General features: G+C 33.0%; 1 protein-coding gene across 2 annotated transcripts in view; it reads right to left on the bottom strand.

The window, feature by feature from the left end:
- Positions 1–6,631: 6,631 nt before the first annotated feature.
- Positions 6,632–26,562, bottom strand: part of LOC147024202 (stannin-like) — a 72,890-nt gene continuing 52,959 nt past the window's right edge. For both annotated transcript variants that reach the window (XR_015058919.1, XR_015058918.1), the window contains exon 2: positions 6,632–8,480. The gene's annotated coding sequence lies outside the window, so the exon portion shown is untranslated. The remainder of the gene's footprint in view (positions 8,481–26,562) is intronic.

The raw sequence follows: 26,562 nt of genomic DNA, 5'->3' as shown, positions 1-26,562 counted from the left end.
ACAGAAATGTAAAAATGAAATCGAAACCTTTAACTTGTATTCTTAGTGATACTTTTAGTTTATTTAGCCAATACTTTTAGTTTATTCAAGTTAAATTCCATAGATATAAATAATTTTTGGAGAGACAATTGTACTACGTTGTGTAGTAAAAAAGAATTTGAGGAGGATATGAAACACATGACTGGAAAATATAAATACATTGTTGTGAAACAAGATGAGCTACTGAGGGATTCTTTTTATTATATCAACAATGACATCCATAAATGAGAGTTGTTTTTATTAATCTTGAAGGTAAATCTGCTTCTAGGAAAAAACTTTCATAAATCTTGGTTCTTGAATAGTGAAAATGAAAAGATTACATGTTTTTAAAAAAACACACTCATTGATACGTATTGTATCGACAACAACCAGAATAATGTGACCAGGAGAAGTTGATGGTAAATATTATTACTACATTTCAATTGAGGAACACATGCGATTGAGGAACGAAGGTCAAATATTTGAGGAGGTCTTTCTTGATGCAACAAAATATTCATATTGTAAGAATGAGTTAATGAAACTAAAATCTGGTGGTCTTGGGTTATTAGAAACTAATTCAGAAGGAATGAGAAATTATTAAACATCTGAGTGGTAATGGAGTTAAGATTTTATCATTCGGTTTTGATGTTGATGAAGAAACAACACAAATGTATGAAAAGCAGAGATACAAGTATTGGTGAAGAGGACATTACAACTCATATTAATTCTAATAAAGAATTTGATGAAATATTTAAAGAAAATAAATTATTTGAACATATCTACTTTAATGATGAAGAAAAGGAAAATTTCCCTGTTGACCTTTACGATTCATTAAATTATATTTTCCAATGAATAAATGGATGCAAAAGAATGAGCAAAAAGATTTAAGGTACATCAAGAGTTGGTTTCAAAAGTTGTAAAACAACAGAAAGACATAAAGAAGAAATGCAGAAGAAACGAATGGGTAAAGAAGTGTTTGAAAGAAAACAAGATAAATTTTTTTTAACCAATTTCAAAAACACACTCCCCCAACAAATGTTTGCAGTTCAAATGATAGAATACACCCCTAAAAACTTCAAATTATAAAAAGATTTTAGTCAAATAACGGAGCAAGAACAAGAAGATATAGGAGAATGAGAATATGATGATGAAGGATTATTTCAACAACTGGAAGAGACAAATCAACCACCTGATTATGTTGTGAATGCTCTCCAAAACAATGAATATTCAACAGCTTCAAAAAACACAGCAGGTCTCATTCCAACAGAACAACCAGTAATATTCCATCTTGTTAAAGAAAAGGTATTGATATTTAATGATGAATTAAGGTTCTTCCGTTCTATTCAAGCACCTGTTAAATTAACTCCGAAATTAATGTTTCTTTTTACAAAAGATGGAAGACAAGGTTGAACTGTGAGGGGTGAATCAAGTTATTTCGATCAACCATTGAAAATTTAAAAAAATGAGGATGATAGAGTACATATTGATTGACTAAACTCGCTTGATTATGGACTTTCTGTTGCCAGTAAAGGAAGGAAGAATGAAATGGAGAAATACATTATTGAGGCTTTAAGTAGGCTTGATTCAGGTGTTAGTTTTCTTCCAAATGATCCATCACAATTCATTAATAGACTGTTATTGTTGTAAGGTAGTAAGAAGGCTGGAAATAACAATTGTTTTCATGCAGCATCAGCATTTTAGATCATTTAATGGATGTTTAAGAAATATTCAATAAGAGAGACGAGTGGAGGATTTCTCCCATTTCTAATTCCTTTATTTGCTGGTTTAAGTGCAGTTGGAGCATTGACGGGTGGTATTTCAACAGCGGTGAAAACTGCCAACGAAAGGAAGGCTCAACTCCAGGCTCAAAAATAATTGGAAAGACATAACAAAGAGTTGGGGAAACAAATTAGTGGAATTGTAGATTTTGCTGAAAAACTTAAAAGCCCACCTGATAAAGTGAGATTATAAGTTGGTGATATGCTTTCTTCTGTTGCACAAACAGGTGTAAAATGAACTAAAATGGGTAATGTATTGGATCTTTTTCATAAATAAATGAGCGTTGATGAGTGGTTTAAAGGATTTGGAAAGAATACAACATCAAATGTAGAACTTGCCAAATATTGTAAGAAATTAAAAATTGATAATGTGGATATTTGTATGAGAGATGAACAAACAAACTCATCTAAATATACAAAGAATATTATGAATTTAGACGATAATAATGGAAATGGTTCTCATTGGGTTTGTATTTATAATAATCAGGTTAAATATTATTTTGATAGTTATGGTCTTCCACCACCTGTTGAAGTCATGAAATTCTTACAGAATAGTGTTTATCAAACATTTCAAGTACAATAATGAAATTCCATGTGTTGTGGTCAATTATGTCTGTTTGTGTTATTTCATCTCAACAAAAATAAAAAAAATTATGATGTTATTTTTAATCTAATATAAATGACTTATGTTGGAAAAGATGGTTCTACCTTTGGTGTATCCCAAGAACTGGATATTGATTTATCAAATTATTACACAAAAGCACAGGCTGAACCACAGGTAGATAGTATAACAAAAAATATTAAGACGAAAAATGATTATAAATTATGCAAGCCTGACTGAGGCGAATAACTTGGTGAGATTAAGTGATTTATCACATATCCAGCTGTGTCACATATCACATATCAAATTAAACAGCTGTGTGTTCCAAAGATACAGAAGTGTTGATTTTATCTCCAGGTCTTACAGAGTAAGTACACAGTTCCAACTAAAACAAAATTTTATAAAGAAGGGCATATTGTTTGTGTGAGAATAAATCATTGGGGATATGATATGAATGATTTAGGGTATAATTGGTCATTTAAAAGAAACCTAGAAGACCTGAAAGAATTTAATCAGTCTCGTAAGGAAGAACATTATCCACTTGGTGCTGATAATGATAAATGTGGAAGCACGATTACCAAACAACAAATAAAATAATTTAATAAGGCTAAAATAAAAAACAGCTTTGCCATAGTATATATCATAAAAACACAAAGAACAGGATTTTACAGAGTAAGTAAGGGAATACAAACTGATTTAACAATGGGAAGATGGGGAGGTATTACCTGTCATCATTTTAATCTGTCATATCTATCTATAATTCCAGCAATCTGTGTGTGTGTGTGTGTGTGTGTGTGTGTGTGTGTGTGTGTGTGTCTGTGACCGCTGTTTCTCGACAACCGCTGGGCCGATCGAATTGAAACTTGCCAGATATATTGTTGGGGACCTGTGGATGTGCCTTTTGAAGGTTTGATATTAATCGGACAAGTGCTTCCCAAGTTATGGCCATTTATTTACCAAACCAATAACAAGACACGTTGTTGCATGGGCGTGGCCGATGGGGAAGGGAAGCTCAGCCAGGTTCCCCATTATGGGTTACAACGTATGGACTTCCGGATAGTGATGATTTCTTATGCGCATTTATAGATAAACACAATGCCCCAAGTTATGATCGTTTTCATATTAGACGGTGTATAAATTTCAGTAACATCAGAGTGCAGGTATGCTCCGAACCAGGAAGTAATTTTTTTTCTCTCTCTTCTCTTCTCTTTTTGTTTTTCCTTGCCACGACATTGCGAAAAGGTAAAATACGTTGGCGCTAATTGAATAAATGGGTATTAAAACAAAATTGCGAATAATCGTAACTGCGAATAATATGCGAAGTTCCGGGCCACGCACGTACAGGCACACGAGAGCGAAGAAACGGCCTGTGTGGTTGTTGTTTGTTGCTCGCGGTTTGAATATTTATTTATTAATTTTTTTTTTTAAACGGGCACGTACTCGTATTTCTGATACATAAATGACAGCAAGAAGACTTCAAGAAAATGATCATTTCTGTGTCCAACCTACAAGAAAAGAATATTTGGTATTTTAATAAATATGTTCTACAACATAAGAATGGTGTGTTTCCAATACAAGATTGGCTTTATACTGATGTTGCTAAACCAACAACTTTGGATTTTACTAAAATGTTAAATAATGAAAAGGTTTGAAAGTTGAGAAAATACTTGGCTCTTTTAGAAATTCAGAAGAAATTTTATTGATTTCCTGTTGTAAAAAAAAATTTGGATCCTGGAATATCAAGAAATCCAGAAGAATATATGTATGATATTCTATGGGGTGAAAGTGGTTCAAGGGTCGTAATGGATGAGGAAGGAGTTGAAGAAAATGAGGAAAGGGAGAAGGAGGTGAGGGAGAAGAGAGAGAAGGAGGCAAGGGAGAAAAGAGAGAAAGAGGCAAGGGAGAAGAGATAGAGGAAGGGAGGAGAGAGAGAGAAAGAGGGAGAGGGAGGAAAGAGAGTGAATGAATAAATATAAAAATATGGAAACCAGTGAGATTACAAAAAGATTGGAGGTAATACAGAAAATAAATCAATCTCAACGCACTGAAGAGGAAAACAAAGAATTAACAACTCGATCAAAAATATATGGGTCAAGAGTATTAACAGCGATTTTAGGGAGAAGATTCAAACGAGAAAGTGGTGATAAAGAAGAGAAAGAAGGAAAAGATTATATTATTGGTGTGATTGTTGGTGTAATTGATTCTGGTTAAAGTTTTACATTTTTTTTCTAAGTAAATGGAGGAGAGAGGGAAGGCATTTCTAAGTATTCCTTTCATTTAAAAAAATGAATATTCAAATGTATATGTTAGAAACTAAAAAGGTGGTTTTCACACTCTATAGCAATTTTTCTCATAAATAATTAAATGAATTATTGTCTCAAATATAAAAAGAAAACCAACACTAAAAATATCTCGCATATTAAAAGCAAGAATAATATGGTTATACAAAAAGGGATATGTTCGGTGTGTGGCTCTACAAAGAGTAAATTCATCTCCACACAAAAACGTGGGGGAGATATACAAAAGTTTTTATCAGGAAGTAAATTTACAGCAACTGGAAAACCAGGGGAATTACCTCCACCAGGATATTCTTTCTGTGGTCCAGTCACAGACTTGGATAAAAGATTAGATGAGGCTAACAATCCTAAACCTTGGTCTAAGTCTAAAAACAGAGTTGATGAAGTGTATATGAAGCATGATATTGATTATGGAAATAGCACAATGTTGGAAGAAAAACATGAAGTGGATCGAGAAATGTTGTATATTTTGTCTTTGATACAAAATCCAACGTTGAGAGAAAAGTTGACGGATTTATAGTGAAGATGATCAGTGCTAAATTGAGTCTTGGGCTTGGAAATTCAAAAAACTTATAGGCTCTAATGATGTCATTAAGATTGTAAAGTAATTAGCTGATGAATTACATAAACCAAAAATCACAAAGTTTAAAAGAAGGAAGGTTTATTCCAAATAGGTTGATTATATCTGGTCTGCTGACTTGATTTAACTCAATATTGATAAAGGGTTCAAGTATGCTTTTACCATTATTGATTTGAGGAGTAGATATGCATTGGTTGTTCCTTTGAAAAACAAAACAGGTAATACTCTTATGTTAGCCTTCCAACAGATATTTAATAAAAGCAAGAGAAAACTTAAAAAATTGTGGACTGATGAGGGCACAGAGTTCCACAACAAAACATTTTTTAATTTTCTTAAAGATAACGGTATTAAATTATAGAGCACCTTTAATGAAGGAAAAGCAGTTGTTATTGAGAGTTTTAATTGCACGTTAAAAGAAAGACTATATAAAAAATTCACTCAACTCTGTTCTCAACAATGGTTATCTTTAATTCAGGACATTGTCGATAAGTACAATGACACGATTCTACCTCAACAAAATCCAAGCCATCAGAAACATTTACCAAATTAGAATATGAAAAAGAGATTAATCTGAGAAATCCAAAGTTTAAGATTGGTGATATCGAAAGAATATTTTGGTTGAAATTGCATTTAAACAAGGGTTATCCTAAGCGATGGATGAATGAACTTTTCAAAGTTGTTGATGTAATAGATACAGTTCCTTGGACTTACAAATTATATGATTTAAAAGGAGAAGAGATTTTCAGTTCATTTTATTCACAGGAATTACAAAAGACAAAGATAATAAATTTAAAATATAAAAATTCAAAAATTGACTCCACCCCTTTTTGACTGCACCCACACAGACCACGCCCACGGAAGCCACACCCACACACCACATCCATAATATCCACATCCATACACCACATCCACATTTCATCATACAATGATTAGTTTATTAGTTCCCCACACATGCGTGTTTGTTTAATTAAAAAATTAACTCGGCCTCCCTTCTTTGTCTCCACCCACTCAAACCACACCCACACAAACCACACCCACACATGCCACACCCACACATGCAACACCCACACAAGTCACATCCATGCAAGCCACACTCACACAAGCCACACCCACACAATCCACACCCATATACCCCATCATCCCCTCCCCTTGACCCACCACCTATTCATCCCACCCCTACCCTTCTCCACCCACACAAGCCACACCCATGCAAACCACACCCACACAAGTCACACCAACACAATCCACACCCATATACCCCATCATCTCCTCCCCTTGTGCACACCCACCCTTGACCCACCACCCATTCATCCCACCCCTACCCTTCTCCACCCACACAAGCCACACCCATGCAAACCACATCCACACAAGCCACACCCACATGAACCACACCCATGCAAGCCACAGCCACCCTTGACCCACCACCCATTCATCCCACCCCAACCCTTCTCCACCCACACAATCCACACCCATATATTCCCCATCATCCCCTCCCCTTGTGCACCGCACCCTTGACCCACCACCCCCCCTCATCCCACCCCCACCCTTCCCCACACACACACGGGGAGGGAAGGGGTGGGATGAGGGGGGCAATGGGTCATTGGGGGGAGCACACCTTCCCCCCCTTTCTTTTTTACACTTCCTTTATCCATTTTTTGTAATTAAAAAATAAATAATTGTAAGCAAAGCAGATATAATTAATACTTAAAATGTATAATATTTTTCACATTGAAATATCTACAACAGATTCTATTGTATAATGTTTGCTTGAGTGAGAGAGTGAGGGGTCTTGAATCATCTGAGTGTTTCTTTCTTGTTAAAACACACACACACACACACACACACACACACACGTATTAATATTATATGACACACCTGTGAATACTTAAGGAGGTGTCGGAGTATATTGTATTGTCAATAAATAAATAAATCCTAACTCTTGTATATTAGCTTCAGTCAGAGAGATGAATAATTCATTACCTGGGGTAACCTCCGTTGACTATTTGGAACAAGAGGAAACATATCTGCGCTTTCTTTGTGATTGACACTGTAAAAATAGGAAACACAGGCACTCATTTAACGTAGTCTTATTTTATTTTGTGTAATACCTTTCCAGTAAATCTCCAAAGAACATTGAAACATTGGGTAAATTCTGTGATACCCATCTTGTAGGCAGGTTATTAATATATTGAGGTCATTGTGAAATTCCTGATGAACGAACTGGATTTATGTCAGGACGTCATTCAGAGCTTTCCATCCCTTCTGGAGATCATTAGCAAACCAATTCACCTTGTTTAAGAGTGAGTTTGAAATACTGTTATAAAAAGGAAAATAAATAATCAGTGATACAATTAATCATACACAATCAAAATGAAGACCAATTACTGCACCATAGTTCCAAGAAGGAAGCCAGACTTAACAACACACACACACACACACACACACACACACACACACACACACACACACACACACACACACACACACACACCCAAACACATTATATAGGCTTTCACCAACAGTTTAATAGTGTATGAAACTTTCCAATGTTGTGATGGATCATTGTATTCTTCATCAGAGAAAAGATTCGAACCGAGCAAGTTCTCGTTCATTTCCGTTTGGTTTAAATGAGAGAAATGAGAAACCGTCAAAAAAAGAGAGATTTTCAAATGAGAGAAGTGTCGCACTTTTGAAGCATTTTTGAGGAAGTGAGAAGCAGTCTTTCCCTGAATTACTGGGTGCAGTTGAAAAACAGGAAAGAGAACAATGCGTTAAGTCTGGGAAAATATCCAAGTTGAGAAAGGCTGTCATTTCTTAAAAATCAATGTGTTAGTGTTTGAGAAAAGGTTCGAGTATGGAAAATATTTTATAACAGACGAGTGTGACAAAACAATTTTATAAAATAGAACATCAACAAATATTTACTGACTATATAAGTTTAATGTACACTGGGTGTCGTGGCGTGTGCCTGTAATCCGGCTACTCGGAGGCTTGGGTTGGAGGATCGCTTGAGGACGGGAGCTCTGTGCTGGGCCGCGCTGGGCCGCGCTGTGAGAGGGTGTAGGGCAGGCCGGAATCATGGCGAAACCCAATCCTTATCCCTGTGTCGTAAGAGGCGACCAGGGTTGCGTCAGGAAGGGCATCCGGCGTAAAACCTGTGCCAAATCAGTATGCGGATCATAACAGATGATCCGCTGTGGCGACACCTAACCGGAGCAGCCAAAAGAAGAAGAAGATATAAGTTTAATGTACATGAGTGGTGTCAAAACCTCAGACAAGAGCATTAAGAGAGGTTTGTCATTTCATCTATGCTCAACAAAGATACTTAAGGTCTAAAGAAGTGTATTAAAAGAGACCATGAACTTTCAACATTACCTTGAATGTATATGGAAGAGAAAAGATGTTTATAGAGAGATGAATCTTATTCGAAAATTATATAAAAATGAAATATTCTCAGAGACTGATAGTAAGAAAGCTCTAACAGCATTTGATGATGAAAGAAATATAATGAGTGATGGAATAAATACATTACCTTATGGGTTTAAAGTATAAGTATGAATAAAAAAAAATTGGGTTGGGGGTTTTAACGGGCTACCACCGCATTTTTTTAAATTTTTATAATTGATGAATAAATTAAGTAATTCCCGAAAATTTAACAAATATTTATAGGATCTCTATTTGACTACTCAACTTGGTTAAATAAATGATCATATGAAAGGAAGGTGAAGCCCCAGCCCCCGGCAGGGGAGTAGTGTCAAAAGGGTGGAGTTTAACGAAGTAATGTGTTCCAGTTTGAAAAGGAACAAGCTCAAATGAGCTAAGATCCTCATCCTCTTAATAATGATGACGTCATAAAAACGAATATGACGTCAGTAGGGTAAGAATACTGATTCTGGCTCACTTTGCCCCATGTAAATGAATGGGGGATTTTCAGCGATTTATATTTTTTTTCCCTAAAAATAAACCCCCCTTTTTATCCCAAGGTATATTTATTTGTCCCCCCTTTTAACTTGGAGGTTGAACCTCATTGAATTGAACACCTGGGGGTTGAACAGCTCACTCATTGAACCTATAAAGATTTGTTCATTCTCAAATTCCTTCAATAGTTTAATTTTCTTTGCACAATAATCCCCATCTAAAATATTGACAAACAAAACATTTGAATCTTTATATTTTTTAAGATACCCCATTTGTGCCATTACGAAATGATAAACTTCTCTTAATGCTCTCATCTGACCACCTCCTGAGCCACATATCATTTTGAGATTATAGTAAATTGTTTTTTCATTGTTCAATTGATAACCATCAAAGTTTTCAGTCCATTCAAGGATATTCATTTTTTTCTTTACATCCTCTAACTTACTAGTTTTTAAATTAATTCGCTTATTTGTTTTATTTACCTTTGTTTTAGTTATTTTTTCAATAAGACTTATTTGATATTTTTCACATTCATTATGTTTTCCATTTATATACCAAGACTGAGATTTTCTCCACTCTTTAGTTTGATTAATACTTGGTTTAACCATTTATATATTGTGAAAAACGCGGCGGTAGCCCTTAAAAAACCCTAACCCATCTTCCCATCGTTAAAACATAATCTATTTTATACACTCTATCATACAATATCCATATGGAACACAATCTATTCCATTATCTAAAATAAATCTCTTATCATCAAAGGCTCCTAATGCCTTTTTATTTACTTCTTCACTATATATGTTATGTTTATAACTTCTTATTGTATTCATTTTCCTATATTCTTCTTTCTTATTCATCAAACAATTATAATAATTTCTAAAAGTTATTGATTTCTTTATTACATATTTCTTTATTCCCTTTAACCTCTTATCAATCTGTTCACCATACTTATAAGCATATGCCTTTGCTCTCAATCCAATAAACTCACTCATTACTTTTCCACCCAACTCATCCTTAAACTTACCAATAACCTTTTCATTCTTTTTGGAAAATAACTCACTCTTCTTGCTGAAATTACTTGTATCATATACTCCAATATTTTTCTTCATATCTTCATAAACATCATCAGTTTTTATATCTAGGATAAAACTATCAGTATCCATATACAACAATGAAACATTTTCACCATACTCTTTCTTTAAGTCATTATACAAATAATCATACATCAATATCTTTGATAAATCAAGAACTGCTGTTCCAATATAAATTGGTTTATCCATTACAATACTTTCCTTTTTCATATGAATTGCAGAAAAGTTCTCTGAAAAAACCTCTTCTCTCTCAAAACTTGGTTTATTTATCAATCTCGAAGCTTCTTTCCAAGATGTTGCGAATCTAATGTTTTGCCTGTTTCTAACATTTTCCATAGTCTTTCCAAATACAGCATTATTCATTAATTTATAAAAGTCCCCTTCAAATTTTACTTTGGTATTTGCTCTCATATCTGTATTGAATTGAATATACTTTTTCACCCAAGGACTTTGTTTAAATTTTAAAACTCTATGAATTTTAGCTACTCTCAATCCTTCTCTCAAAAACTGTTTTAAGCTTCTCTGATGTAAAACATATCCCTCTTTATCATAGAATGTTGTTAATAACTTTTCTGTTGATTTGCCTTTAATATTAAAACTTTTATGATAATCACTTAACCATTCTTTCTTTGGAGTTTCTTTCTCACATGCAAAAGGAAGATCTTTATGCTTATTATGAAGATCACTCGGGTACCTCAAATCAACTTCAAAATAATAACCTTCTTCTTCGTCATTCAATTCCTCTTGAGAAGAAATAACAATATTCATCAAAGCCTTTTCATAATCCTTTTCTTCCACCCACTCTAATTTACCATAAGGCAGAGATTGAGACATTGCCCATCCATACAAATTATTAGCATCAAAATACATCAAATAATTACTATCTTTTTCACTATTATAATTTGGAAGATATTTATTATTTGCTTTAGCATATCTTTTTGAACATACTTGTGATATTCCACCTCTCTTGGACTTCTCAATCATCAAAAGCATATCAACATCACTGATTAAATCTATATCTTGTTTTGTCATTTTCAACATTGCACTCCAAGCTAAACCAGGAGCTGTGAAATAGTGGGCAGGGTCTAATCCATAACAATTTTTATTATGACAGAGTGTTCTAAAAGCCTCAAACACATCAGCTAACAATAAAACATCTGTTTTTAGATATAAATCATGATATTCTCCAAGGTTCTTTATCTTAAATATTTTCCATATTTCTTGTGCGTGTTTATATTCCTTATCACTTATCTCTTCTTCATAAAGGTTATTATAGAAACTTTCTTTTGAAGGAAGTTGTGTTTCTTTAAATCTCATAAATGAATCCATATAATCATAAGGATAAATTCCCTTACTTGTAAGAATTTTCTCTTTACTTTGAATTTCATTCCTTGTTTGAATTTCCTCTCTCGTAAGAATTCCTTCTTTAATCAGAATTTCATCTTTAATCTGAATTTCCTCTTTAGTGAGAATTTCCTCTTTTGGAAAGAATGAATTAAGATTTGGAAAAGAGTCTGTGGAGCTTAGATTTGATGCGAGGTAGGCTAGTGGTGTTCCCATAAACTTGTAAGAATCTAAAAACCTAATACGAGTTATAGGTTTTGTGAATATCATTTTTGAAAATGAAATATACTTTTGACTTGTGTTTGTTATAGCAGAAATATTCCCTGGTGTTTTTGAAAGTTCATTTATAAATAGATGTGTATCATAGTTGGCGCTGTTGTGAAGAAAGACTGGAATAAAAGAAGGTAATTTATAATTAAGATTACAACAGGAATGAGCGGGACCTCTATATTTACCAGTAAGATGACAATGGTCTCTAACTTTAAACTCCTTAATTTCCCCCTCACAAATATGACAGATATTGTTCATTCTAAATTCTAATTTTTCTTCTTTGGTTAATTTCATTGGTTCATTTGTTTCTTTCATTAATTTAGTGAGTCTTATACAATCCTTTTCTAATCGTTTTACAAACTCTTGTGAAGCATTTTTTCCACGATAATGTTCAAGTTTGTTATACTTTTCTCCAACAGATGATTTGATATAATAACAAAAACCACAAGGAATATGTTTTTGATATTTATTTGTATATGGTTCTTTTGGATTAGGAGAAGCAGTATTTATCTTTTTAAGGATACATTCAAAATCAGCGTATATCACAAATGGGTGCATGATAGATTTATTATAATCTTCAAAATAAATCTTTTCACCAGGTTTAGGCATTGTAATTACAGCTGATTTATGATTACTACAATATTTTGAATGTTGTTCTAATCGTTCTTTTGTATGAAATGAATTAAGACATCGCTTACAAGGATATATTTTGTTTGCTGTTCTGAATACCTGAGAAGAGATTAATCTTGATAAATTATTGATGTATGTGTAATGTGAATTCTTTCCAACACTAAAATATAAAAGGTCAATGTGTGTTTCTTCATTTTTATAGTTGTTTGAAATTTTTAATATTTGAACTTTGTTTGTATCCGTTAATCCATATACATTAATAGAAAGATTATTCTTTTTCTCAAATTTAGGAATATCTGTTAATGGCATTGGGAATTTAAAATCTTTAATGTCCAAGGTATTCTCATATTTCATATATTGTTTTACTCTTTCTGAATTACATTTTGGTGGATGTAAGTGAGCAAGAACAGACCAGAGAAAACATTTATTATCATTGTTCTTAATATTAACAACTGCCTTCTTTAGTTTTATTTCTTTTGGTAATTCAATATAAGAAGAAGCTTTAAGAGGGTTTGATTTTAGAATGTGTATATCTAAAAAGATGATTTTTTTAATATTGAATCCACTTCCTACCACTGTATTATCAACATCCTCCTCTTGTCTTGATAGTTCTTCATAAACCCCACTATTCAAAAAATCTTGAAATGATGTTATAAAATGAAGATCTGTTCTCATATAAGGAGTTTGTTCTTCATCTTGTCTTTTCATATTCATTTTCACTCCCATATAAAACTTTAAAGTTTTTATTTCTTTTAATGTCTTTTTAATAAATTTTTCAACATCGGGTTTCACTATTTCAATTGATTCAGCTATTGATGATGGACTGGGTTCTCCAAATTGAAAAATCCTTATTTTTATATGCCCTTTAAATGCCTCATCAGTGTTTTTAATATAATAGTCTCCCTTTACTTTAAACTCATTTTTCTTGTGTTTTTGTGATTGAAGATGTTGATTATAACTACTCTTCAAAACATCCTTTGAACAGATATCACAATGTTTTCTTTCCAACTCAAGAGGAGATATTTGATGAAATAGATTAAATGTGTGTTTGTTGGTTCGGAGGTGTTTTCTATAATGTTTATATTCGTGATTACAAACATCGCAGTACGTTGTATTCACCATATTTATAGAATAAAACTTTGCTTAAACTAAAATTTTCTTGATGAAAATTTCGTTTAATTTATAGGTGAATCTGTGCTTAAAAACATTTTATCCTCCAACTTTTTCACTTAATAAATACAATGTTTCAAGACACAAAAGACAAGTTTCAATCAATCTCTTCATCTGTTAAAGATACTGAGAAATATGTCAAGGATGTAAAATTGAACAAAGATAAATATAACAACTATTGGATAAAAACTATTATGGTAAATAATATGAGTTCTTCAATTTCCTTCAGTGGAAGGGCTTTTAGTATACCTGGTAGAACATCAATTAAAGTATCTCTAACAAAAGTTTCTCCTCTCCTTCTAGTAATATATTCAAAACTAGAAAAAGCAATGAAACAAGAAAAAGTATCAAAGAACAAAAACCTTATGGATGAAGCTTTAGAAAGAAAAGATAAGACCATCTGTAATATGCAAGGAGAAATTTGTATTTTTTTCAACAACCCTAAAGATGTAAATCTTGATGAAATAAAGGATGTTAATATATCAGGTGAAATGACATTTCGTTCAATAGTAGTTAACGATAATTTTAAAATTACCTTTAATATAAAAAATGTTGTCGTTGAATCTGATAATGAAAAAAGTATATCGATATCGATGGTAATATACAACTGAAAGTATAGATGAATTTCAGTTTAAGTAAAGTTTTACTTTATAAATATGCTAGACTTTCCTGATTCTCCATATGACAAATTTGAGAATTGTCCTGCGTGTGAAAGACGGGGATTAAACACAGAGTCAAAAGCCTATAAACAATGTATATTCTGTGATTATCTTCTAATTAATGATAATAAAAAATATAAAAAGGAAAATAATTCTTTTAGATTTACACCAAAAATGAATTACTTTACAAGATTGATTAGAGAAATGAATGTAAAGTATGAGGATGATAACACACCTTTCCTTACAAGGGAAGAAACTGAACGTATAAGAGAAATGTTCAAAGGATTGTTGTTGTATATTATTCATGGATGTAATTTTCAGGGAAATATCAACACAAGATATTGTATAAATAAAATAATGGATTATCTTGAAATTAAACCTGAACTTAGGATAAAATATAGAGTTTCTAAAAAAGCCAATAATAAATTAAATAACCTGTTTTTCAAATATATAAATGAATGATTTTTTACCTATTTGGGAAAATAAGATAAAATTTAACAACCATAAAAATCTCCCAAATTCATTAAGATGTCTCATAGTTGGTTCAAGTGGATGTGGAAAAACCTGCTTACTTTTAAAAATGCTCCTCACTCCCAACTTTTTAGATTATGATAATTTAATAATTTTCACAAAGTCGAGTTTTCAACCAGAGTATCAACTACTCTCACAAGGTTTTAATGCTGGTCTTCAAAAGAAGATATAATAGGTTTATTTAAACGTCAAAAAAACCTAAATGATTATAACATTGAAGATATAATTCAACTATTTTGTGATACACAGAGATGTAAAAAGAAATCAAATCTTATAACTTGTATTCTTAGTGATAATACGGATGATATACCGTCTCCCCAAGATTTGGATAAATCAAAAAGAACCTCGTTATCTTTGATGATTGTGTTAATGAGAGAAACCAAACGGTAATGGACAGCTACTACACAAGAGGGAGACATTCTTCTTGTAATTGTATTTATCTTAGTCAATCGTACTTTCAACTTCCTCGTCGTTCCATCAGAAACAATGCTAATACTTTTATTTTATTCAAGTTAAATTCAATAGATATCAATAATTTTTGGAGAGATAATTGTTCTACATTATGTAGTAAAAAGAAATTTGAGGATTATATGAAGCACACGACTGAAAAATATAAATATATTGTTGTGAAACAAGATGAGATATTAAGGGATATATTTTTTGTTTTATAAACAATTACATATATAAATGACAACTATTATTATAAATCTTGTGGGTAAATCTGCTTCTGGAAAAAACTTTCATAAATCAAGGTTCTTGTGTAGTACAAATGAGAATATTGTAAATTTACTTAAAAACACCCCGTGATACGCATTGTATCAACAACAACTAGAGTAATAAGACCTGGAGAAGTAAAAGGTGAAGATTATCACTATATTTCAGTGGAGGAACATATGCGATTGAGGAATGAAGGACAAATATTTGAGGAGGTTTCTCTTGGTACAACAAAATATTCACATTGTAAGAGTGAGTTAAAGAAACTAAAATCTGGTGGTGTTGGGATATTAGAAACTAATCCAGAAGGAACGAGACAAATTATTAAATATCTGAGCGGAGTGAAGATTTTATCATTCGGTTTTGATGTTGATGAAGAAACTCAACACAAACGTATGAAAAGCAGAGATGCAAGGATTAGTGAAGAAGAAATTACAACTCGCATTAATGTTAATAAAGAATTTGATGAAATATTTAAAGAAAAGGATTTATTTGAACACATCTACTTGAATGATGAAGAAAAGGAAAATTTCCCTGTTGATCTTTACAATTCATTAAATGATATTTTACAATAAATAAATGGATACAAAAGAAAGAGCAAGAAGATTTAAGGAACATCAAGAGTTGGTTTCAAAAGTTGTAAAACAACAGGAAGACATAAAGAAGAAACGCAGACAGAAACTAACGGGCGAAGAAGCATTTGAAAAAAACAAGAGAAATTTTTTAAACCACTTTTAAAAACTTCCCAAGAAAAAATGAAAGATGTTTCCACAGTTCCCACAGTAGAATATACTCCTAGAAAGCTTCAAATGTTAAAAGATTTCAGTCAAATGACGGAGGAAGAATTAGAGCATTTAGGAGAATTAGAATATGATGATGAAGGTTTATTTCAACAACTGGAAGAGATTAATCAACCCCTGATTATATTGTGAATGCTGTTCAAAACAATGAATATTCAGCGGATTCAAAAACCAAAGCAGGACTCATTCCAACAGAACAACCAGCAATATTTCATCTTGTTCAAGAAAAGGTATTGATATTTAATGATGAATTAAGGTTCTTAAGTTCTGCTCAACCCCTGTTAAACTAACTCCGAGATTAATGTTTCTTCTCACAAAAGATGGAAGACAAGGTTCAACTGTGAGGGATGAATCAAAGTATATTGATAAACCATTGGATATGGAAAATAATAATGATAGAGTATATATTGATTTGCTGAACACTCTAAATTATAAGGTTATTCTTTCTGGTAAAAGTAGGAAGAATGAGAAGGAGAAACACATTATTCAGGCTTTAAGTATCCTTGGTTCAGGTATTAGTTTTCTTCCAAATGACCCATCGCAATTAGTTAATAGACTGTTATTGTTGTTCGGCAGTAAGAAGGCTGGAAATAACAATTGTTTTAATGAAGCATCAGCCATTTTAGACCAGTTGATGAACATGAAAATAATTAATAAATCTCAATATAAAGACATTTTAACTCATATTAAATAAGATGAGAAGCACAATCCTGAGTTTTAATTTCACAACAAGCGACCACACATCTTCATTCCCATACCCACTACAACTTGACACAACAAAAGAATATGAGGCATCTTTATTGTCCATGGAGACTTATAATACCTTATTTAATATAACCGAGAAAAATGACAAGTTTAGTTATAATCCGGGAAGTGGATACAAAACGACAACAGTCTCAGCCTGAACATAGGAGATTTCTCAAATATCTTCCGAAATTGCTCGTCTTATGAAAGAACAGGGTGATGAACCAAAAAATATTGTTATAAACATTCAAAAACATACTTCAAAATCAACGATTAAAGTTAAAAATAACTACAAGGTTGATTTCACAATTGATAATTCATTTAGAGAGTTATTAGGTTTCTCCTCAAAAAGATTGAAACTAATGGGACGTTTTACAGTGATAATGTCATTCAAATATCCTCAGGAATAAATTCGGTGTTAATTCACTGTGATTTGATTGATGGTGCTTATAATGATGGATTAAAAACAAATACAATATTTTCATTCAGCGCATACTCAACCCCAATTGGTTATAAATTCAATATGGAGCCTAAAAATTTGGTTTATCTACCTGTGTCAGGAAAAACCATACACAGAGTAAATTTTAGGATAACCGACCAAGATAATCGTGTGATCTCTTTTAATGGAGAAGTTATATCCATCAGAATTCACCTACGTGAAGTTTTTCAATAAATAAATACGATGGTTATTGTGAGGAAGCACGAGTTGGGAAAATATAAAATAATTACAGGGGATGGGATGTTCCTTTCCCCGTACTACAAGGGTGAAGGTATGTATCTTGGTAGAGGATACTATAAACCTAAGAGACAAAGGGGTGTTGGACATCAATTTAGAGGAGATGGGATAATTGATACTCTCATGGGTATTGGTTCAACTATTCTTAAACATAAAGACCTAATTGGTTCAACTGCTTCTGCTGTGGGAAATGTAGCAGGTGCTGTAAAGAGTATAAAAGATGCTCAGAAAGAATCTCATAAATTACAAGCAATAAAAGAAATTAAGAAAGGTAAAACTCAGTTGTCCCCCAAGAACGACAGAAAATAATTCAAATACTTGGATCAGGGTTTCAAAAGTTTTAACATCTTTTTTCCTAAATAAATACAAGTATGGAAGCAATTGATAGTATCTATGATTTGGATGATACTATTATTATCTCAAACTCCACTAAAAAAGAAGATTACTTCAAGGTAAATGCAATAACTGGAACAGACTGGAATACAAATGGTACAAAAAGTTTTGAAATAAATAATCAACAAACCTATTTGAATCTCTCCGAAAGTTTCTTGTTGTGTAAATTTAAATTCACTAAGGCTGGGAATAACACAAACGCTACACTTGTAAATGATTTCTTCTGGAAAATGTTTGATAGTGTGCGATTGTATATTGGAACACAAGAAGTTGAAGCGGTTGATTATGTCTCTGCTGTATCTGAAATGATGAAATTTACACTCTATACATTCAGTGATAGAATGGGAAAGGGGTCTGTCGAAGGTTTTATTCCTGATATGTCAACGGGAACAAACACAGACCCTGGATATATTCAAAGGAAAGGAATGTATAATGATGATACAAAAGCAGAAAATAGTTTTACTGTGGCAGTTCCTCTTAAAGGTATATTTGGATTTTGTGATTATGATAAAGTTCTGTATGGTCTTAAAATTAGATTTCAACTACAAAGGAATGATAATGAAAATAGATTGCTTTTTGGTGTTGGTAATGCTTTTGGTGATCAGAATAAATTTGTAATTGAGGAGATGAGTTGGTATATCAGTGAATATACTCCTAATCTTAAAACAGAAGAGATGTTGAATCGAAGACTTAACTCAAAAAAACCACTCAGTGTATCATACCTCAAAAGAAGATGTCAACACGTTAAACTCAATCAAACTACTTACACGTGGAATTTGGGTGTTCTGGAAGGAAAGCCACGATATCTGTGGATGATTTTTAAAAAGCCAGATGGTGATACTGCGACTGATAAGAATAATGCATTGAGTGATAATGCTAAGGTGAAACAACTTCGCGTTTCTCTAGATGGAACATTTTATCCACGAGATAGATTGGAAATTAATTGGGAAAAAAATGATTTTGCTGAAGCATACAAGTCTTACCAAAAGGTGTGTGAAAGTAATGGAAATAAAGAACCTATTTTGGATATGACAGCATTTAAAAGTTTGTATACAATCTATACGTTTGACCTGAGCGCTCAAAAAGAAACTATAAAGTCTAATCGAGTGGATACTTCCCTATACATTGAAAGAGGAGAGAGTGAAGAAGTTGATACATATTGTTTGCTTTTGGAAGAAACAGAATTGCAGATTAATACAGATAATGGTGTGATGATTAGTCTCACATAATTTTTTGTTAAATAAATGAGTGGCAAAGTACCAACTGGGGTATATGTTAATCAAATCAATCTTCATAAACTATCATCTTGTGTTCAAAATCAAAAGCCTTGTACGATTAACGTTAATACAATTCAGAGAAAAGGAGCAGTAAGAATTGATGTTTTGCTCACAAGAGAACAGGTTAAAATCTTGAATGACACTGGCTCACTTAAAATTAAAATGACAAAACCAATGTTGAAAAAATATTCAATAAGAGAGACGAGTGGAGGATTTCTCCCATTTCTAATTCCTTTATTTGCTGGTTTAAGTGCGGTTGGAGCATTGACGGGTGGTATTTCAACAGCGGTCAAAACTGCCAACGAAAGAAAGGCTCAACTCCAGGCTCAAAAAGAATTGGAAAGACATAACAAAGAGTTGGAGAAACAAATTAGTGGAAGTGGTGTAATTGTAGATTTTGCTGAAAAACTTGAAGGTCTGCCTGATAAAGCGAGATTGTTAGTTGGAGATATGCTTTCTTCTATAGCACAAGCAGGTGTAAAATTAACGAAAAGAGGTAATGGATTATATCTTTCTAATAAATAAATGAGCATTGATGAGTGGTTGAAAGAATTTGGAAAGAATACAACATCAAATTTACAACTTGCCAAATATTGTAAGAAATTAAAAATTCATAATGTGGTTATTTGTATGAGAGATGAATTAACAAATGTGTCGAAACATACAAAGAATATTATTATGAACTTAGAAGATAATGATGGGAACGGTTCTCATTGGGTTTGTATTTTTAATAGTCAAGACAAATATTATTTTGATAGTTTTGGTCTTCCACCACCTGTTGAAGTCATAAAATTCTTACAGAATGGTGTTTATCAAACATTTCAAGTCCAAGAATTAAATTCCAAGTGTTGTGGTCAATTATGTCTATATGTGTTATTTCAACTCAACAAAAATAAAAAATTTTATGATATTATTTTTAATCTAATATAAATGACTTATGTTGGTAAAGATGGTTCTATCTTTGGTGTATCTCAAGAACTGGATATTGATTTATCAAATTATTACACAAAGGCACAGGCTGAACGACATAAATATAATATAAACAAAAATATTAACATGAAAAATGCTTATAAATTAAAAAATTATCCAAGCCCGACTGACGCGAATGACTTGGTGAGATTAAGCGATTTATCACAATATATATACTTAAATAAAACGGCTGTGTATTCTAAAGATACAGAAGTGTTGATATTATCTCCAGGTCATACAGAATTCACAGTTCGAATTAAAATAAATTTTTATAAAGAAGGGCGTATCGTTTGTATGAGAATAGAACAATGGGGGTATGATATGAATGATTTAGGGTATAATTGGTCATTTAAAATTAACCTCGAAGACCTGGAACAATTAAATCAGTCTCGTAAGGAAGAATATTATCCACTTGGTATCGAGAATGAGTTTTGTGGAGCCACGATTAGTAAACAACAAATAAAAGAATTTAATAAGGGTAAATATAATAATGGTTTTGCCCTTGTTTATCTCATGAAAACAGAAAAAACAGGATTATATATAATAAGTAAGGAAATACAAAATGATTTAACTATGGGAAGATGGGGAGGTGTTTCGTGCCATAATATTATTCTAACATATATTTCTAATACATAAATGACAGCAAGAAGGCTTCAAGAAAATTATCATTTCTGTGTTCAAGCATACCTTCAAGAAAAGGGTATTCGGTATTTTAATAAATATGTTCTACAACATAAGAATGAGGTATTTTCAATAAAAGATTGGCATTATGCTGATGTTGATAAACCAACAACTTTAGATTTAATTAGAATGTTAAATAATGAAAAAATTATAAGGTTAAGAAAAGGTAAGGCTCTTTTAGAAATTCAAAAGAAATTTTATTGGTATCCTGTTGTAAAAAAAATTATTTTGGATACAGGAATAACAAGAAATCCTGATGAATATATGTATAATATTCTATGGGGTGTAAACGATTCAAGTATAGTAAGGGATGAGGAAGGAGTTGAAGAAGAGAGGGAAGAGGAGGAAAAGGAGAAGGAGGAGAGAGAGAATAGAGAGAGGGAGGAAAGAGAGAAGAGAGAGAGGGAGAAGAAAGAGAAGGAGGAAAAGGAGAAGAGAGAGAAGGAGGAAAAAGAGAAGAGAGAGAAGAAAGAGAAGGAGGAAAAAGAGAAGAGAGAGAGGGAGGAAAGAGAGAGAATAAATAAATATTATAGTATGGAAACCAGTGAGATTCAAAAACGAATAGAGGTATTACAGAAAATAACTCAACCCACCGAGGAGGAATACAAAGAATTAACAAGTCTATTTGCAATACTTTCAACAAAACTATTAGCATCGTCAAGCTATTCATTTTAATTCAAGTTTTTTCTTAAATAAATGGAGGAGAGAGTGAAGGCATTTCTAAGGATTCTTTATGTTTTAAAAATTAAGATTCAAATGTGCATGTTGGAAACTAAAAAGGTTTTTGCACTCTGCAGAAATTTTTCTCATAAATAAATGAGTTATTGTCTCAAATGTAAAAAGAAAACTAATACTAAAAATATTTCATATATTAAAAGTAAAAATAACAGGGTTATACAAAAAGGTATATGTTCGGTGTGTGGTTCAAAAAAATCAATTTATCTCCAAACACAAACTCGGAGGAGATATACAAAAGTTTTTATCAGGAAGTAAATTTACAACTACTGGAATACCAGGGGAATTACATCTTCCAGGGTATTCTTTCTGTGGTCCAGGCACAAACTTGGATAAAAGATTAGATGAGGCAAACAATCCTAAATCCTGGAGTAAACCAATCAATAGAGTTGATGAAGTGTGCATGAGACACGATATTGATTATGGGAATACCACAACGTTGGAAGAAAAGCATGAAGCCGATAGAGAAATGTTGTATAATTTGTCTCTGATACAAAATCCAACCTTGAGAGAAAAAGTTGATAGGTTCATCGTGAAGAAGATGATTAGTGCTAAATTGAAACTTGGACTTGGAAATTCAAAAACTTATAGGCTCTAATGATGCCATTAAGACTGAAGAGCAATTAGCTGATGAATTACATAAACCAATATTCACAAAGTTTCAGAGAAGGAAAGTTTATTCCAAGGAAGTTGATTATATCTGGTCTGCTGATTTGATTGAACTCAATAATGATAAGGGGTACAAGTATGCTTTAACCGTTATTGATTTGAGGAGTAGATATGCGTGGGTTGTCCCTTTAAAAAACAAAACAGGTAATACTCTTATGTTAGCTTTTCAACAGATATTTAATAAAAGTAAGAGAAAACCTAAGAAATTGTGGACTGATGAGGGTAGAGAGTTTTATAACAAGACATTTATGAATTTTCTAAAAAATAACAGTATTACATTATACAGTACCTTTAATGAAGGGAAGGCAGTTGTTGTTGAACGTTTTAATCGTACCTTAAAAGAGAGACTATATAAAAAATTCACACAACTCGGTTCACAACAATGGTCATCTTTTATTCAGGATATTGTGGATAAGTATAATGACACGATTCACACGTCAACGAATATGAAGCCATCAGAAACATTTACAAAATTAAAATATGAAAAAGAGATTAATGTCAGAAAACCTAAGTTCAAAGTTGGTGATATCGTAAGAATATATAGGTGGAAATCTCATTTTGAAAAGGGTTTTACTGAACGATGGACGAAAGAACTTTTTAAAATTGTTGATGTAATAGATACAGTTCCTTGGACTTATAAAATATATGATTTGGAAGGGAAGAGATTTTAGGTTCATTTTATTCACAGGAATTACAAAAGACAAAACTAAGCAGATAATACACCTTTGTGGACACTAGAGGGACAAGTATATAATGTGTGTCAAGGGGGACGTTCTTAGATCTGTGAACCCCAAACACAGAATCCTCAACTGAATAGTCAAGGCTTAACTTTTGTTTGTGTGTGTGTGTGCAATGGGAGCAATAGGTTGGCGCTTCACTCCCTCCTACTATACACCGTTGTGGACACTCGAGGGCCAAGTCCGAGGTGTATAACAGTATATAATGTGTGTCAAGGGGGACGTTCTTAGATCTGTGAACCCCAAACACAGAATCCTCAACTGAATAGTCAAGGCTTAACTTTTGTTTGTTGATGTGTATGTGTGTGTGTGTCCCAACCCTCACATTCAAAATCTCAACCCCAACCCTCACATTCAAAATCTCAACCCCAACTCAATCCTCGCCCAACACAATGTCTTTTTCAAAATGAGATTTCCACCTATATATATATATTTTTACGTTTTTTTTCTTCTTCCAATTCTGTCTTTTAAGGCTTTCAGGTTTGATGACGTAGAAAGGGGGAGTAAGCCTGCACTTTCTTCCCAGAACTTTCTTGATCTTGCTCCCATCAAGCACCATCCGACAAAGAACTACATCGATAGGTTTAGATCCCAAAGAGTGATAGCAACTCCAAAAGTCTCCAAAATATAAATAAATAAAATAATAATAATAATAAATAAATAAATAAATAAAAGCCCCCAAAAAAGTTTCAAGTGTCCAACATAAACCCAACTTTCCAAGTCTTCAAGGTATAACCACATTCCCGTTGAGTTTCCAAGATATGTATCACATTGTGAGTTATCAATCCAGAACCCACATTTCAAGTATTCAAAGTAAAACCAACTTACAAAGTCTCTTAAGGATAACTCATTTACTGATTTTTTCAAAATTTGTGAGTCTCCAAGGTAGGCCCCATATTTAGAACCATCTTGGCAGAACCCTTTTCCTGAGTCTCCAAGGTAGTTATTTAAACCATCAAGGCAGAACTCATTTACTGATTTTTTCAAAATTTGTGAGTCTCCAAGGTAGGCCCCATATTTAGAACCATCTTGGCAGAACCCTTTTCCTGAGTCTCCAAGGTAGTTATTTAAACCATCAAGGCAGAACTCATTTACTGATTTTTTCAAAATTTGTGAGTCTCCAAGGTAGGCCCCATATTTAGAACCATCTTGGCAAAACCCTTTTCCTGAGTCTCCAAGGTAGTTATTTAAACCATCAAGGCAGAACTCATTTACTGATTTTTTCAAAATTTGTGAGTCTCCAAGGTAGGCCCCATATTTAGAACCATCTTGGCAAAACCCTTTTCCTGAGTCTCCAAGGTAGTTATTTAAACCATCAAGGCAGAACTCATTTACTGATTTTTTCAAAATTTGTGAGTCTCCAAGGTAGGCCCCATATTTAGAACCATCTTGGCAAAACCCTTTTCCTGAGTCTCCAAGGTAGTTATTTAAACCATCAAGGCAGAACTCATTTACTGATTTTTTCAAAATTTGTGAGTCTCCAAGGTAAAACTTGTATTCTGGCTCATCAAGGTATAACTTGTTCAGTGGGTATTGTCTTGATAACTCACAATGAGTACTATTGCTGTAAAACTCTTTTTCAGGATTTTGCTGGTCTCCAAGGTATAACTCTTTGGTTGGGTCATCAAGGACGAACTCGTTCTGTGGGTCTTGGTCGCTCATAAGGTCTTCAACCAAGCCAACAATTTCGCCCCAAGTTGTAGCAAAAGCAGTATTTTCATTTCGTATTTCAGACACAATTTCCTGTGAGAGAAAATAATAATGTATTAATTAAGTTATTTAATTATTAAATGAGTATGCTTCAATCAAAGTTTGAAAATAGGAAAATAAAAAATCTTACCTCAATAGATAAGAGGTTTGAATCCAGTTCATCAACTTGAAGGTTTAGTTCCATAGAAGACAGAGAGTTCCAAGGAACACCAAAGTCATCCCACTCAAGGTCTTCAACCAAGCCAACAATTTCCCCAAGTTGTAGCAAAAGCAGTATTTTCAGATACAATTTCCTGTGAGAGAAAATAATAATGTATTAATTAAGTTATTTAATTATTAAATGAGTATGCTTCAATCAAAGTTTGAAAATAGGAAAATAAAAAATCTTACCTCAATAGATAAGAGGTTTGAATCCAGTTCATCAACTTGAAGGTTTAGTTCCATAGAAGACAGAGAGTTTGAGACAAGCACACAGAACACCATTGCCAGCAAGAACAAATGTTTAAAATGGAGCCTGGGTTTGAAGCTTTTATAGAGAAAGACTGGTGGGTGTGGTTTCCTTTGGAAATTCCCTGGGCAAGCCTAGGCAAGCCTTCATTGGGAAATTTTTCAAAACCATAACATCCTGTAATTTTCTAGTGATTTCTTTGTGAGTCAGAGATGAACTGGAAATGATGTAAGAGTGGGCGGGGCTTAGCAAAAGTAGGCGGAGCTTAGGAAAAGTGGGCGTGGCTTAGAAAAAATACCTTATGAAAAGTGGGCGGAGCTTAGCAAAAGTGGGCGGGGCTTAGGAAAAGTGGGCGTGGCTTAGAAAAAATATCTTATGAAAAGTGGGCGGAGCTTAGCAAAAGTGGGCGGAGCTTAGGAAAAGTGGGCGTGGCTTAGAAAAATTACCTTATGAAAAGTGGGCGGGGCTTAACAAAAGTGGGCGGGGCTTAAAGAAAAGTGGGCGGGGCTTAACAAAAAATAACCTGTGGCTCAGGAGGTGGTCAAACAAGAGCATTAAGAGAAGTTTATCATTTCGTAATGGCACAAATGGGGTATCTTAAAAAATATAAAGATTCAAATGTTTTGTTTGTCAATATTTTAGATGGGGATTATTGTGCAAAGAAAATTAAACTATTGAAGGAATTTGAGAATGAACAAATCTTTATAGGTTCAATGAGTGAGCTGTTCAACCCCCAGGTGTTCAATTCAATGAGGTTCAACCTCCAAGTTAAAAGGGGGGACAAATAAATATACCTTGGGATAAAAAGGGGGGTTTATTTTTAGGGAAAAAAAATATAAATCGCTGAAAATCCCCCATTCATTTACATGGGGCAAAGTGAGCCAGAATCAGTATTCTTACCCTACTGACGTCATTGTGATGTATCAGGTTTGCGATAAATTACACTGGGCTGCATTTGAAATATTTTTTTCAGAGGTCTAGGTTTTCTCAACGGTTCTCATATTTTTTTGCATGCTCAATTCAGAAATGTATCTCATTTCGCTCTGGTGAGCAGAATGAAGG

Source organism: Eptatretus burgeri, chromosome 6, assembly GCF_056783735.1.
Source record: "Eptatretus burgeri isolate ZD-2024b chromosome 6, Ebu_testis_v1, whole genome shotgun sequence".
NCBI lineage: Eukaryota > Metazoa > Chordata > Myxini > Myxiniformes > Myxinidae > Eptatretus > Eptatretus burgeri.
Note: the sequence above shows the minus strand (reverse complement) of the source record. Positions and strands in the feature narration are given on the sequence as shown.